We start from the raw sequence: 15,970 nt of genomic DNA, 5'->3' as shown, positions 1-15,970 counted from the left end.
GCTAACATAGTAGCCGATGCGTTGAGCCGCAAGAGCCATGTCAACACACTCTTGACCAGAGAGTTACCGAAGGAGTTAGCCGAGGATCTTCGCGAGCTATGTTTGGAGATAGTTCCGAGAGGCTATGTTGTAGCGTTGGAGATTCAGTCGACTTTGATGGATAAGATCAGAGAAGCTCAGAAGACTGACAAAGGAAATTGCCGAGATAAAGGAGAGGATGAGCAAAGGAAAAGCTAAAGGATTCCGTGAGGATGAGCATGATACCTTATGGTTTGAAGATCGCGTTTATGTGCCTAATGACCCGAAGATCAGGAAGTTGATTCTGCAAGAGGCCCATGATTCGCCGTACTCGATTCACCCAGGAAATACCAAGATGTATCTGGATTTGAAGGACACTTTCTGGTGGACCAGAATGAAGAAGGATATTGCGGAGTATGTAGCAGTATGTGATGTATGTCAGAGAGTGAAGGCAAAGCATCAGAAGCCAGCAGGATTGCTACAGCCATTGCCAATACCCGAATGGAAGTGGGATAAGATAGGCATGGATTTTATCACGGGATTGCCCAGGACTCGTTCAGGCTATGACTCGATTTGGGTTGTAGTCGATCGATTGACGAAGGTAGCTCATTTCATCCCAGTGAAGACCACTTACACCAGTGCTAAGTTGGCAAAGATATACATGACCAGGATCGTATGTCTGCATGGAGTTCCGAGGAGCATTGTATCAGATAGAGGAACCCAGTTTACCTTCAAAGTTCTGGAATCAGTTGCACGAAACTTTGGGTACCAGGCTAGAGTTCAATACAGCCTTTCATCCGCAGACAGATGGACAGACCGAGAGAGTCAATCAGATTCTGGAGGACATGCTGAGAGCTTGTGCGCTAGATTATGGATCTAGTTGGGACGAGAATTTGCCATATGCGGAGTTCTCTTACAACAACAGTTATCAATCCAGTTTGAAGATGGCCCCCTTCAAAGCTTTGTACGAAAGGAGGTGCAGGACACCATTGTTGTGGGACGAAGTTGGAGACTGTCAGTTGTTTGGGCCAGATTTGATTAAAGAGTCTGAACAGAACGTGAAGTTGATTCGCGATAGGCTCAAGGTAGCCCAGTCTAGGAAGAAGAGATATGCAGATTCTAAATACAAGGAGACAGTTTACGAAGTCGGAGACAGAGTTTATCTTCGTGTATTCCCACTTCGAGGAGTTAAGCGCTTTGGAGTTAAGGGAAAGTTAGCGCCATGTTTTGTAGGACCATACAAAGTTTTGGAATGTATGGGAGAAGTTTCTTAAAAGTTGGAATTGCCCGAAGGATTGTCAGCAGTTCACGATGTGTTCCACGTTTCCCAGCTGAAGAAGTGCCACGCAGAGATGGCTGATATATGCTGAGAGATACAGTGCCGCTGGAAGCGATTCAGTTGGATAGTGATTTGACCTATGAGGAGAAACCAGTCAAGATTCTCGAGTTTGCCAGTCGAGTCACCCGCAGCAAGGTTATCAAGTTTTGCAAAGTTCAGTGGAGCCACCACACCGAAGATGAAGCCACCTGGGAGCGAGAGGAAGATCTACTGAAGGACAACCCTCACCTATTTTCTAGCCAACCCGAATCTCGAGGGCGAGATTCATCTTAAGGGGGGTAGGTTTGTAACATCCCAAATTTTCAATTTGGAATGTTATACATTAGATCATCATTGCATATCATATTTTATTGCATTTTGGTTTGATCTTAGAAATTCTACGCAACTCAAGGACCCACGGAGAGAGTTGGGGATTTCGTTATTTTCATATTTGAGTTTTCTCAAAATTTGAAAATAGGATTATTTGATTTTATTTATTTTGTCTTCAACTATTTCTATTATAAAAATAAAAGAGAGGGAATAAAATGACTTTCCCAAAATAAAGAAATATTGAGGATTTAATTAAAAAAATGAAATAAGTTTTTATTTCGGTGTTTATCGCAGTTTTATTTGAATTTAGGAAAAATGCGCATTTTTCAAAATTGCATTTAGGCACCAAATAAATGTTCATCTTGTTCGGCTTGATTTTAGAGGACGGGGAAAATTTATTTCGGGATTTTTGGAGTCTATTTAGTATTACTTTTAATTGTTTTTCTACGTAGAATTATTAAAAAAAAATGAACCGAGCTAGCCGGGCCGTACCCGACTAGGACTCTGCCCGGCCGGCCCCTTTAAAGGCCGAAGGCCCGAGCCGCCCCAGCCCTAGCCCCGCCCGAAACCCTAGCCCCGAGCCGCCGCCGCCGCCGCCGCTGCCGCTGCTGCTCGCCGCCGACCGCGCCGCCGCCGCCGACCGTCGCTGCCGACCGTGCCGCCCCCGTCCGCCGCGGCATCAATCGCCCCGCCGCCGTCCGCCCCGCTGCCGCTGCCCTCGCCAGAGTCCGCTGCCGCCGGAGGTAGCCGCCGCCACCTCGGTTCTCGCAAGGAAAACCGATTGTTTCTTTTCGAAACGCTATATCCGTTTTTTATAGATCAGTTTATTTATTTTCCCGGTTTAGTTATTTAGCGGACGTTCGTCCGTACGTTCGTTTTAACCGAATAGTTTTTGTCTTTTAGCCGCAGACAGCGAACGTTCGTTCGTTTGCCTGTTCATCCTTTTTCTTTTTCTCGGATTTTCCGCGATTATTCCAGATCGCGATTTATGATCCGATTTTCGTTTTAGTATAACTTTTCGCTCGTTTATCGGAATCAGGCGATTCAAGTGCCTAGAGTTTCGTCTTGAAACCCTCTTTCTGTTTAGCCAACTCAAACAAGTTTTTACCATTGTAAAATTTGACCTAGGTCCAGATTAGTAAACGAAGTTTGTTTATTTCGCCGTTTGACTTTTGTTGCTTCGTTTGATTTGATTTTTTTTGCAAACCGGAGCTCTTAAGTTGAACTTTCTGGTTAGATCTTTTATTTGAGTTTTACCTATGCATTAGTTGAGTGCTTATTGTATGCTTGTTTGTTTGCGATAGAGTACCCGGAGTGCGCCGCTTGCTACTCCGAGTCTCTAGGTTTCACGGATCATCAACAAGGCAAGTAACACTTTGATCATACCTCTTTACTACCCAGTTTTATTGCATTAGATCAATCCTCAAATAAATGCATGATTAGGATCTGAGTAATATGTGGGTTTTCGGAAGTAGATGAGGTAGTACCTATTACCTATTTTATCATCAAACTTTGGGAGTTACTTCTACGTTTGCTTATATTGCCATGCTATGCTAGTAGATGTGGATTGGGTGAGTGTATCCATGACAGATGTGAGATTGTTATTTAATGGTTTACTTAAGGTGGCAACTTAAATTCACATCTGGGTGGATTGAGGCACCTGGGGAACCCAGTGTTGCCTGTATTTTTGGAAATCCCGGGGTACCGTGTGATTCTCCTATGGACCGCCACCCAGGCTCAAAGGGATCATGAGATTATTCATGCTAAAAACTTCCGTGTGCAGCAACAAGCTACTATGGGATCTAGCATAGTGGAGTAGGTTACAAGACCTCTTTCAGTGGTGGGCTAGCAGATGTAGGGGAAAGTAGGTGTAACTGTCCATCCGGAGTAAAGAGTTATTGTTTCTGAAAGACTGTGTCGTGGTCATCCGTTTCTCAAACACCATGTAGTGCGAGAAATCCAATGGAGGAGATCGAGCCTTGTGGGGAAAAGTGCGCAAACCTCTGTAGAGTGTACAAATTAATCATGGTTAGCCGTGTCCCCGGTTATGGACGTTTTGAGTATCTAGTACATGGATTATCATGTGAATCTCATCATGTTACTTTAATTTAATCATGTTGGGGTAATGATGTTACTTAATTGGGATTGAGTTGGAGGAACCTTCTCAATGTTTAACATCCACCATGATAGTTAAATAAAATTTATTCCTTTGCTGTAGGAAAAAATGGCTTTATGCAAAACTGTAACCATAGAGCTTTCCACCAGCCATATATGCATGTAGTGATAGCATTATTCTATTCTTTACTCTCTATGTGTTACAATGCCATCATATTCCATGTGCTGACCCGTTTTCGGGCTGCAACGTTCATGTTGCAGACTTTTCAGACGACGAGTATGGTGTCTTAGGTCGTGGTCTTATACTCAGTGATGCCGTTGGAGTTGATGGACTCACTTATCTTCCAAGCCTTCCGCTGTTATCGTTATTAGATGGCCTTAAGCCATATTTATTGTAATAAGTTCTCTTTTGAGACATTCGATGTAATAGGTGTGTGATTGCTACTCTGTTATAAATCCTTCAAGTACTGTGCGTGTCAGCATTACCGATCTAGAGATGACACTGATGCACAGAGATCAGACTGTTTGATGTCTGGTCGCTACATCGCCCCGCCCGAGCCCGCGGCGCTACCGGCCCATGGCGGCCCTCATCCGCCGAGTTCGCACCCATGGTACGGCGCTCCCGCGCCATCCTATGGTGCGCCCCCGCCGCCATCGTCCTTATGGCAGGGGTCGGCCTATGCTGCGCCGCCGCCGCAACCGTACACGGCAGTGCCACATCCGCTGCCACCGCACCACTACTACCCGGCGCCGTCGCAGCCGTCCTATGGGGGTGTGGCCACCTCGCCGTATGGCGCCCCTGTAGTACCCGACCAGGTTGCTTCGGCTGCTGCGGGTGCTGGCGCCTACGCTGCACCTTGCACCTATGGTCCTCCTGCAGTGCCCGGCCACGACGCTTTGGCTGCCGCCTCTGCCCGATCCTACTCCTCGCCTGGCGCCTACGCGATGGTCCCTCGTCCAGAGATGGCCCTGTCCATGGATCCCTATGCACCACTGGCGTAGGCGTACACTGCTCAAACTGCGGCGCCTCCGCCGTTTTATTTCTCGCACCTGCTGCCGGTGAAGTTCGCGTTGTACAACTACCTGTCATGGCATGCTCAGGTCTTACCTCTACTCCACAGCCGCTACTTGGAGGGCTATGTCGACGGGTCCATCCCGTGCCCACCCCCTCACCATCTGGCATATCACATGTGGGTGGCGCAGGATCAGTCCATTCTCTCCGCCATCCAGTCTTTGCTCACGCCGAGTGTTTTGTCGATGGTCATCTTCGCCGCTACGTCCAGGGAGGCATGGGCGGCCCTCCACACTAGTTTCGCCTCTCAGTCTCAGGCGCATGCGCACTCTATACGCACCGAGCTGGGTGAGACCAAGCTTGGCGAGCTCAGCATCACGGAGTACTTCAACAAGATGACGAGCCTCGCCGACACCTTGGCCTCTGTTGGTCAGCCGCTTCAGGATGAGGACTTCACCACCTTTGTGCTTAACGGGCTCGATGATGATTATGTCAATCTCATTGAGAACGTCCATGGTCGAGAGGATACGCTGCCGCGTTGTGAGCTCTATGCGCGCCTCCTTGGGCGTGAGCAGCGCATCAAGGCGCGCCGTGTTTCCCCCAGCTTCGTCTCCGCCAACACCGCCATATGCGGCAAACCTCAGAAGCCGGCCCCATCAGGTGGCAAACCACCGGCTTCCTCGCCGCAGGCCTCACGGGGCAATGCGCCGACCATCACTGGCGGGAGTCGCCCAGTTGCTTGATGTTCTAGTTGCGGTGCTCCTCAGGCTTGTTAGCTTTGTGGCATAGATCGTCACCTCGCTTCTCGCTGCCACAGACGCTACAAGCAAGACTTCCTTGGCCTTGGTAACAATGGAAAAGGGAATGATAAGCAGGCTGCAGCTGCTGTGACGGGGCACGAGCACGGGTGCACCCAGTCCTACTCTCTTGATCCGGCGTGGTATATGGATACATGAGCGATGAATCATCTCACTAGCGAGATGGGCAAGCTCTCCACTCAGGAACCATATCGTGGACATGATCAGGTGCACACCGCCAACGGAGCAGGTATGCGCATCTCCCATGTTGGTCAGGCATCACTTCTTGCACACAATTTTTGCAAACTACATCTTTCTAGTGTCCTTCGAGTTCCCTCTGCTACACGTAGTTTGTTTTCTATTACTCAACTTACTCGTGATAATAATGTCCTTGCCGAGTTTCACCCTTTTCGTTTCTTTATCAAGGATCAAGACACGAGGGCCATTCTGCTTAGTGGTCGTCTTCGCCATGGCTTGTATGCACTTGACGCACCGCCTGCATCTCCTACGCCGTCTTCTCCTCAGGTGTTCAGTGGTGTTCGTGTGTCGCCTATGCACTGGCATGCATGCCTTGGTCACCCTGTTGCTCCTATAGTTAGTCATGTGCTGCATCACCATGAACTACCAGTCGTGTCCAATAAAAGTGCTGAAACTATCTGTGATGCCTGTCAGCAAGGCAAGAGTCACCAACTACCTTTTTCAGAGTCTAGTCGTGTTGTGAAACATCCTCTTGAGCTTGTGTTTTCTGATGTATGGGGTCATGCCCAAACGTCTGTTAGTGGTCACAACTATTATGTCAGTTTCATTGATGCTTACAGTCGGTTTACTTGGCTATATCTTATCAAGCGTAAATCTGACATGTTTGATGTTTTTATTCAATTCCAAGCACACGTTGAGCATCTCCTTAAGCACAAAATTATTCATGTTCAATCCGACTGGGGTGGGAGGGGGGGGGGGTGAATATCACAACCTCAACTCGTTTTTTAACAAGCTTGGGATCTCGCATCGCGTATCTTGTCCTCACACACATCAGCAAAATGGCACCGCTGAACGTAAGCATCATCATCTTGTAGAGACTGGACTTACTTTACTAGCTCATGCCTCTGTCCCGTTTCGGTTCTGGAGTGGTGCTTTCTCCACTGCCCGTTTCTTGACAAATAGGCTTCCCTCACGACTACTGAAAATGAAAACCCCTCTTGAACTCTTGCTCAATGATATCCTAGACTACACATTTCTCAAAGTGTTTGGGTGCGCGTGTTGGCCGCACTTGCGGCCGTACAACAAGCATAGGTTAGAGTTTCGGTCTAAGAAGTGTGTCTTTCTTGGATACAGTTCTCTCCACAAAGGGTACAAGTGTCTTCATGTTCCCACCAATCGTGTATACATTTCTCGTGACGTCGTGTTTGATGAGAATGTGTTCCCGTTTCGTGCTCTTCCGAACCACTCTACCATTAGTTTACCACCTGTGCACTCAGCTACACCTTCGCCTGATCAATTTGTGGATGGTGCAAATGCTCCTGTGTTGCTTCCTAACCAGGCTGCAGGTATTGGACGTGGTGCCCGTCTTGAACTCCTGGATGATGAGGCTATGGAAAACTCTCACGATGGTCACGCTGATCCGGTGCATGGCCCATGCATGGCGGGTCGTGCCCGCCAGCCCGATGCATCCACAGCCGCCCCGCGGGTGTCGGCAGCACCCGCAGCTACGCCCGGCTCGCCCGCCGCGTCGCCCAGCTCGCCCGCCCCGTCGCTCGGCTCGCCTGGCTCACCCGCCACGTTGCATGCGTCGCCCTTGCCTGGCCCAGCGGCAGGCCGCCCAGCAGCCACTGGCCCAGCGGCAGGTGGACCAGCGGCCACGTCCGCTGCACCGGCCAGCCCCGCCTCGACCCCCTCGGCTCCTCATGAGCCGGCCTTGTCATCGGCTGGGCTCGGCAGCCCCGTCTCGGCCACGTCGTTCGGCGCTGAGTCTGATGACTTCGGCTCCTCCAGCTCAGGATCGGTCTCGCCTTCGTCTCCTGTGGCAATCCCCGTGTTGCGGGCGCCGCCTGCTGTGGTCACTCATCGACCACACACACGCAGCCGGTCTGGTGTTTTTCGCCCCAAGGAACGCACAGACGGGACTGTGGTGTGGCTTGCCGCATGTGTGGCTCATGCTGCTGCGGATCCGACGGCTGAGCCGCGTCATTTTCAGGCCGCATTGGGTATTCCTCACTGGCGTGCTGCGATGGAGCAGGAATTTCAGGCTTTGCTGAAAAATGGCGCTTGGCAACTTGTTCCTCCGGTCTCTGGCATCAACATCATTGACTCCAAGTGAGTGTTTAAGGTAAAACGACATGCAGATGGTTCTATTGAGCGCTATAAGGCACGACTATTTGCCAAGGGTTTCAAGCAGAGGTATGGTCTTGATTATGAAGACACGTTCAGTCCAGTTATCAAGCCTACTACTATTTGTATACTGCTGTCTCTTGCTGTTACTCGTGGTTGGTCTCTTCGTCAGCTTGACGTGCAGAATGCTTTCCTCCATGGATTTCTTGAGGAAGAGGTTTATATGCGTCAACCACCGGGCTTTGTTGATCCTACACGTCCGCATCATCTCTGTTGTCTAGTCAAGGCGTTGTATGGACTTAAACAGGCGCCTCGTGCGTGGCATGCATGCCTTGGTTCTGTTCTCCGGGCTCTTGGGTTTATTCCCTCCACTGCTGACACAATACTGTTCCTCCTTCAGCGTCCCGAGGTGACGATATATCTATTGGTTTATGTTGATGATATCATCCTTGTCAGTTCCTCTGATGCTGCTGCTGATCGCCTTGTGTCCGCATTGAGTGAGGAGTTTGATATCAAGGATTTGGGTGCTCTGCATTACTTCCTTGGTTTGGAGGTGTCACGGTCTTCTACTGGGTTGACTCTGACTCAGAAAAAGTATTCTTTGGATTTGTTGCGTCGTGCTGGGATGCTCAAATGCAAACATGCTATCACTCCGATGTCTGCGACTGATCGGTTGTCTGCCCTTGATGGAGATCTTCTTTCCACTGATGACGCCACTGAGTATCGTAGTATTGTTGGTGGTCTGCAATATCTCACTATCACCAGGCCTGATGTCTCTTATGCAGTCAACCGTGTGTGCCAGTACCTTCATGCACCTCGTACCACTCATCTTGGCAGTTAAGCGCATTCTGCGGTATGTCTCTTCCACTGCTTCGTATGGTCTGCTCCTTCAGTCTGCACCGTTTTGTGAACTTTCGGCTTTCTCTGATGCGGATTGGGCTGGAAATCCTGATGATCGGCGATCCACGGGGGGATATGCAGTGTTCTTTGGTCCTAACTTGATCGCCTGGAATGCTCGCAAGCAAGCCACCGTGTCTTGTAGCAGTAAGAAGCTGAGTATAAAGCAGTTGCGGATGCTACCGCTGAGATCATATGGGTACAGTCCTTATTGCGGGAGTTGAGAATCTCTCCAGGTCATCCTCCAGTTCTGTGGTGTGACAATATCAGTGCTACATACCTTTCATCTAATCCGGTGTTTCATGCTAGGACGGAACACATTGAGGTTGACTATCACTTTGTTCGGGAACGTGTTGCACAGAGACTATTTTATATCAAGTTCATCTCCTCAAAAGATCAACTTGCTGACATCTTCACGAAGCCTCTTCCAGAACCACAGTTTGTAGGCTGTAGGCGCAATCTTAACTTACTTTGTACTTCAGGCTATAGTTAAGATTGAGGGAGGGTGTTAGACTGTATATACGTAGTCTTGTATAGGCCTTGTATTGTACCTCTTGGTACGTCTATATAATGAGATAGCCACACCCCATTTTAGGGTGTCGAGTCAGTTTCCCAAACCCTATGTTTTACAATAAGTTTGATGAACATGACCACAGTTCACCTCAGCTGCGGCTGCAGTTTGCTCGTTAAGGGTCCAAGGGGGCAAGCAGGACCTGGTAGTGGTGGTATTAGGCGTTAAGTTGGGTCGATGATTCAATCGTCTCGACCGCGATGTTTACTAAATTCGCTTGACCACAAGCTCTTGGCGGGGTGACAGGCCAGCTAATTTATTTCTCATCACCTCGTAGGTCCGATAACGTGTGGAAGTGCGACGATGATATTTTGGTTTTTGTTCTAGATATATATTTATTTCTCCCATAGTGTATTGATAGCTTTTGTTCCCTCTACCGTTCCAAAATCATTACTACCTTGGACGAAATGAACCGTTTAAATGTGGAAGAGGAAAACGACCGCGGCAACCTCAAGGCTATGTCTGAATCACGTGGAATTGTATTGTACAAACGGTTTTGCTGATTAATGTGTGTTGCTCCACATAATCTGCTCTTGTATGCTGCATTGTCAATTTGTCATCTAGCTGTTAATTTCCTTGTCCTTCGAGCACACTTTCTGCTGTTATTTCTTCTTTTCAGGTAGTAGCTTCTCTAGTTTGCACTATGGGCACACTGTTTTATTCATTTTTGGCAGCATTGATCCATCACATCTCGATGATCGAAGAGTTGGAAAAAGACCATTGAATATGTATTCAATGAGATGAAATGAAATATGTATTAGCTTCTTGCTGTTCCATAAGCCAATACTCCTCATCAGTCGTGTGTTTGTTATTTTTCACCAGGATCCCTGCGGTGGCTACCCTCTGTTACATTTTGCTCTTGAGCACTCGTGACAAATTGTTCAGAAACACGAGAATTATTGACTATATATATAGTATGAATTTGATTAATGGTGATTTTTTATTCGTATGGTACACAGGGTGGAATAAAAGATTGTAAACATACTGGAAAGTAGCAAAAAATATAACTAATTGATGGCTCGCCTTTACTTTTTGAGCAATAGTCGACATGTACATGAAGGGGAGTTACATGACAAGGCGGAGGGGCATACTGTCTTCAGTTGCTTTATTAAACCATCAAACGAAGCGTCTTTACATGCACATGCCTCACAGCATCGGGCATTGGTGCCGCTCGGCTTGCGCCGGCGGTGGCCATTGAACTCATGTAAAATTGGCCAATCTAGTCATGCTCCTCTGTTTTGCAGCTGCGTGGTTGACAATCGAAATCTTGCGAAATCTGCAACACTACGACAGCGAGGGACAGGATGGTCCAAACCTCCTTCTAGTTTCTCCTAAAATCTCAGCTTGTCAGCAAGGCACAAAAAAAACTCATTGTGGAATATGTAGGACCTCATGGCATGGCAACCAACATAATAAGGACGGATATAAAATGGTTTAGATATAACAAGGTATATATAGTGGTGAGCAGTGGCCAGAACTTCAAAGTAAACCATAGGGTAAGCGTGATGCCATTGAATGGTGTAACTCATGAGGAACAACAATACAAGCATGACCAGTGCGTCGACCATTACGTTGTCTAGAAAATTGATCATAATGCAAGAAGGGCATGAAGGGAGCCGTGATATGTTTTATCACACCACATGGCTAATGTGAACACCGAGAGGATACCAGACTGGAATAATCAGGATTAGCAAGCCAAGTAAATTCCCTCGCAAAAAAAAACAAGTCCAGAAATTGAGGAAGACTCTAAATCGACAGTGTACCTCAACTAATGCATTAGCATATGGTTCTTTCTATTAGTAAATGAAATAATTGATAAACATGATGATTATGTAGAGGAACTAAAGTAGATGGAAGTATCCGTGATGAACTAGGGACTACAAAACCTTCATTTCAACAGAAAATGTACTTCTTGTTTGCCATTGGCATCATGGCATGTGTTATCCAAGCAATACATACATGATGATAACAAATAGCGGCATGCACATCTGTTTTGTGGTTCGGTTTCGAGTTGACACTCATGCTCAATTCTCTATCATTTGGCGGTTCAACACACTTCGAGCTAGGGCCAGGGGGTCTCCTCAGCGATAGACGAATGCACCATGATGAGGTCCGTCATTCTTTGAAGAGAAGAAGGCATATTCTTCAAGTTGTTTGCCATTCCCTAATCTAGGTATTGTATTCGCTTCAACCTTGGTCAAGGCGCGTTCTTGTGTTTGAAGATTTTGACATTCTCAGGGTGTGCCTGTTTTTCTTTACTTAACGTGTGTTTGTAACTATTTGTGGTCTAAGTAAGATGTTCTTCTCAGCACCTTGCATCTGATCGGCCACCTGAGACTTTATTAATTCAAAGCCGGGCGTAATACCTTATGTTTAAAAGGCAGTTTTCACTTGTGAAAGAGAAATTGACATCAATATAAAAAACCATGAGCTAGCAAAGTTTGCTACTCCCTCCGATCCAAAGTAATTGATGCAGCCTCTATACAATGTAGAAGACATTGCATAGAGGTTGCATTAAGCGATTTGGATTGGAGAGTAACCTTTTTCTTGTCCAATTGTTTGTTTGATCAATCTATTGACCTAGCTACACAGACTATTAGCGCGTACCCGATCCCATGAAACCAAACATAATAAAATCTAAAGTTTGACGTTTCTTTGCTCATCCTTTTCTTGTTGTTGATTACAAAAGTTGGACAAGTTATAATTTTTTTCAAGAACACACAAGCTGTGCGTCTTCTATATTAAGAAAGGGGGTAAAACACAATACTGGTTCTGCACATATTAGATGTTAGAAAAGAAACATCAGGCTAATGGGAGCATCGACCATAGGCCTAGTACGACCTGCTCGTAATCCTAATCTCCCTCAACTGCCACCGCTCCCCTCTTCGTGGCCACCTCACTTTTAATTCTGGCCGTAGTAACAGACTCAACGGTCGCAATCATGTCGAACACACGGCTGTTCCTCTTCAGCCATAGCATTCTGAAGGTGCAGCAGATAGTCGAGCTTGAACCTAGTTTTGTAGTCTTTTGCATACTGATTTATGCATAAAGGTAGGAATTAAGTAGTTCATTGGCCATTGTTCTCAATGGTGTGTCGTACGGAAGTAAAATAAAAAAAATGTTCCATGAAGAAAGACTTCTAAGATGTTACATAACTCATTGCAGTTTCTTCTAAAATCTCAGCTAATCAGTGAGACACATCAAAAGTTTAGCCTAGAATGTAGCATCTCATGCATGACAACCAGCAACGGAGAGAAAACACAAGAATGTCAAATGGTATTGACATACAACAAGTCATATATATAGTGGTGAGCAATGGCCAAAAATTTAGTTAAGTATAAACCAGATGGTAAGTATGATGCCGACAAATTGTGTAACTCATGACGAGTAACAATACAAGCATGAAGAGTCATCCATAATGTTGTCCAAGAAAATAATGCAAGAAGCGCATGATGCCACACGACGCTACTGGTGTGCACACTGAGGCATTGCCGGAACATAATGTTGTCCATATGTAGTATTAGCAAAAAGGCCCGTGCGTTGCAACGGGAGAAAAAAAATACCACATGCTCTTAATTAATAAAAAATGTTTTATAATCTGAGAATTTGTAGCTATTTCTTAGATACATGAAGAGTTAAAAAAGTTGTTAAAAAGATACATGATTTTTCAATCATAAAAGGAGGGGTTCTTTTTCTTCTGAAAAAGGACATTTTTTTATGGTCTCCTGTTGACGCAGGTACTTGCGCCCCTACTCCATCACTATTTCTTGCCATACATGTCATAGATATTGATCCCTATTTCATCACTATTTATTTCTTATCAAACATGTCTTTTTATTTCATTTTTTGTCATGCATGCCTCCTTTTTACTTTTTTTTTCATGCATGTCTGCTTTTTCTTCTTCTTATATAGGAGAATAGAGCAACATCTCATCTTTATCGTGTCTCCTCTGCATTTTCTCTTTTATTTATTTTATAGCGGACATCCCATCTTTATTGAGTCCTTTTATTTCTTGTGATGCATGTCCATGTTTATTGGGTGTCTCTAACAAATTTATCTTCAATCTGATGTTCAATCCTGATTTTGCTGAGGTGTTCATCCCCAATCTGAATCAGTACCGGTATGAAAGAAAGACCGATAATGCATTGTTGATTAAGATTGCAGCCTAGATAGTATCTTTAAAATTATTAGTAGTAAAATAACATCACATTTAGATTCTACATAATTTTATAATCAAAATTCATATATAATATGTTAAATTTGGAGTTACAGTTTAAAAGATATGAGTATTTTAAAAAACATTTGATATGTACTGCGGGTTTAATGTTAGAAACATCAGTTTTTTTTACAAAATAGCATGACGGACTAAGAATACCTATTTCTTTTATTAGTAGGTATAGAGGTATAGATATATTAAAATCTCTAAAAAGATATATATTTATGAACGGAGGAAGTAGCTAGCAGTCTGGTAAATTCAAAATACACTGGTACTAATTGGTTGCTCATGTGTTGGCGTGTTCTTCACGAGGAACTGCGCTCACGGCTCCCTCAGGCTGGTCGTAATGGTAGTATCATAGGTAGGTCGTAATGGTCGTAATGGAGTATCATGCATGCCAACTAGGCAATTTTGATGAAGTGTCATAACATTAAATGAAGAAAGAGAGGGTGTGGTATCATATCATGATACCGTATCATATTAAATGCTATGCTATCTTGTGTCATGCATGGCAATAAATAAAGTATTACATGATACTAATATATGATACTATGCATTACAACCAGCCTCAGCGTCGGGCAGCCGTGCCGCTCGGCCAGCGCCAGGGCGGCCGCCACGGAGTTGGAGTCGATTCTCTTGCACAGTGCCTCCACGCAGTGGAGCTTCAGCTTTTCCAGCTCAAACCTGTCCGCTGCGGCGAGCAGCCGCTCCACATTCTTTGGCGGTGCCGTCTCGAGCTGCGGCGGTGTTGAGTCGGTGTAGATGAACCGGAGCAGTGACTTGCACACGTCGCCGTCCATGTCATTCACGAACAGGCGCAGATGGTTAGCGGTGGTGTTCGAGGCGAAGGCCAGATCCACTTTGAGGACGGGTGACCTGGCCTCGAGCACCCACCGGTGCGCCGCGATCGTCTCTCCGTCCCCGAGGTGGATCGTCACGTCCGCTGTCTCCCTGTTCTAGATGGCTTCCACGAGTTGCAAGCCGCGCAAGTCGAATGGCAGCTCCACCACAGCACGCAGCCCCTCGGCGGTGGTGACGTCTCAGAGGATGGACAGACAGTCGTCCACGAGGAGCTTGTTCCTGTCCAGATCTTGGAGTCGGATGAACTCTGTCCAGCCCCATCGATCACCCCTGAAGTGGCGCTCATGTTCGAATTTAGTGTACGATGGTTCCAAGGGTGTCCTCGCACTGTTACCAATGGTGATGGTGGTGGAAGCATAGAAAAATTTGAGGTCCTCCTCGTTACATGGGTTTCCCATTCCCACCCACATCTTGGTGGGCCCCTTCCATTCGTACCACGACCATCGCAAATGGAGAACCCTCGTAAACTTGTCTGTGTTGAGGACCCCGAGTCCTCCGTACTCAAGTGTTCGACAAACATACTCCCAATTCACCTTGCATTTTCCCCCCATTGTCTTGTCCGAACCGGACCAAAGGAAAACTCTCTTGAGCTTGTTGACGTTGTGAAGGATGGTTGGTGGGATGACCAACGGGGTGGCAGGGTAGATGACTTGGGATGTGATCACGGACTTGACAAGAGCCGCATGTCCAATGGTGGTGATGTTTTGGCCATCATACGTTGATAGCTTGCTTGCAACTTTGTCCATGAGAAATTGGAGATCCACCAACTTTAGCTTCCAAACGAAGAGGGGGATCCCCAAGTATCAAAATGGGAAAGAGGGTGCAGCCGGCAAGCTTTGATTAAGCGACCCAAATCAAGGTGGTTGCAACGAATGGTCACTACCGAGCTCTTCTGGAAATTGGTGCAAAGGCCCGTGACCTCCCCGAACCCCTTCAAAATGCTTGCAAGGTTGTCAACATCCTTTTTGATCGGATCCAAGAAGACGTCCGCGTCGTCCGCATAGAGGAAGGTCCTCAACATGGCTCCCTGCCCCTGGATTCTATGGAGGGGACCCCTCTATGTTGCCACATCTAATATTTTTTGTAGCGGATCAATTGGATGATGAAGAGGAGCGGGGATATGTGTCTCCCTGCCGAAGACCCCATCCATGCTTGATTGGGCTGCCGGCAATGCCATTGAGGATGATCCTCGAGGAAGAGGTGCTAAGGAGGGTTGCGATCCAATCCCTCAATTTGCTTGGAAAACCTCGCCGTTGGAGGAGATCTAGCAAGTACTCCCACTTAACGGAGTCAAAGGCCTTCTAATTATCAAGTTTTCAAAGGAGGGAGGGGGTCTTCCTCGCGTGAATGCGTCGAGCAAGATTGCGAACATACAAAAAATTGTCATGGATGCTTCTTGTTTTGATGAAGGCGCTTTGGGCGTTGGAGAGTAGATTTTTCATATGAGGGCCAAGCCTCAAGGAGAGCACCTTCGCAATTGCATGGATGAGGCTGATGGGTCTATAGTCGG

At 46.5% G+C, this 15,970-nt stretch overlaps 1 pseudogene; it reads right to left on the bottom strand.

Annotated features, from left to right (window-relative positions):
• Nucleotides 1-13,857: 13,857 nt before the first annotated feature.
• On the bottom strand, nucleotides 13,858-15,481 carry LOC123084351 (protein roadkill-like; annotated as a pseudogene).
• Between the last annotated feature and the right edge of the window lie 489 nt (nucleotides 15,482-15,970).

Source organism: Triticum aestivum, chromosome 4A (genome assembly GCF_018294505.1).
Source record: "Triticum aestivum cultivar Chinese Spring chromosome 4A, IWGSC CS RefSeq v2.1, whole genome shotgun sequence".
Taxonomy (NCBI): Eukaryota; Viridiplantae; Streptophyta; class Magnoliopsida; order Poales; family Poaceae; genus Triticum; species Triticum aestivum.
Note: the sequence above shows the minus strand (reverse complement) of the source record. Positions and strands in the feature narration are given on the sequence as shown.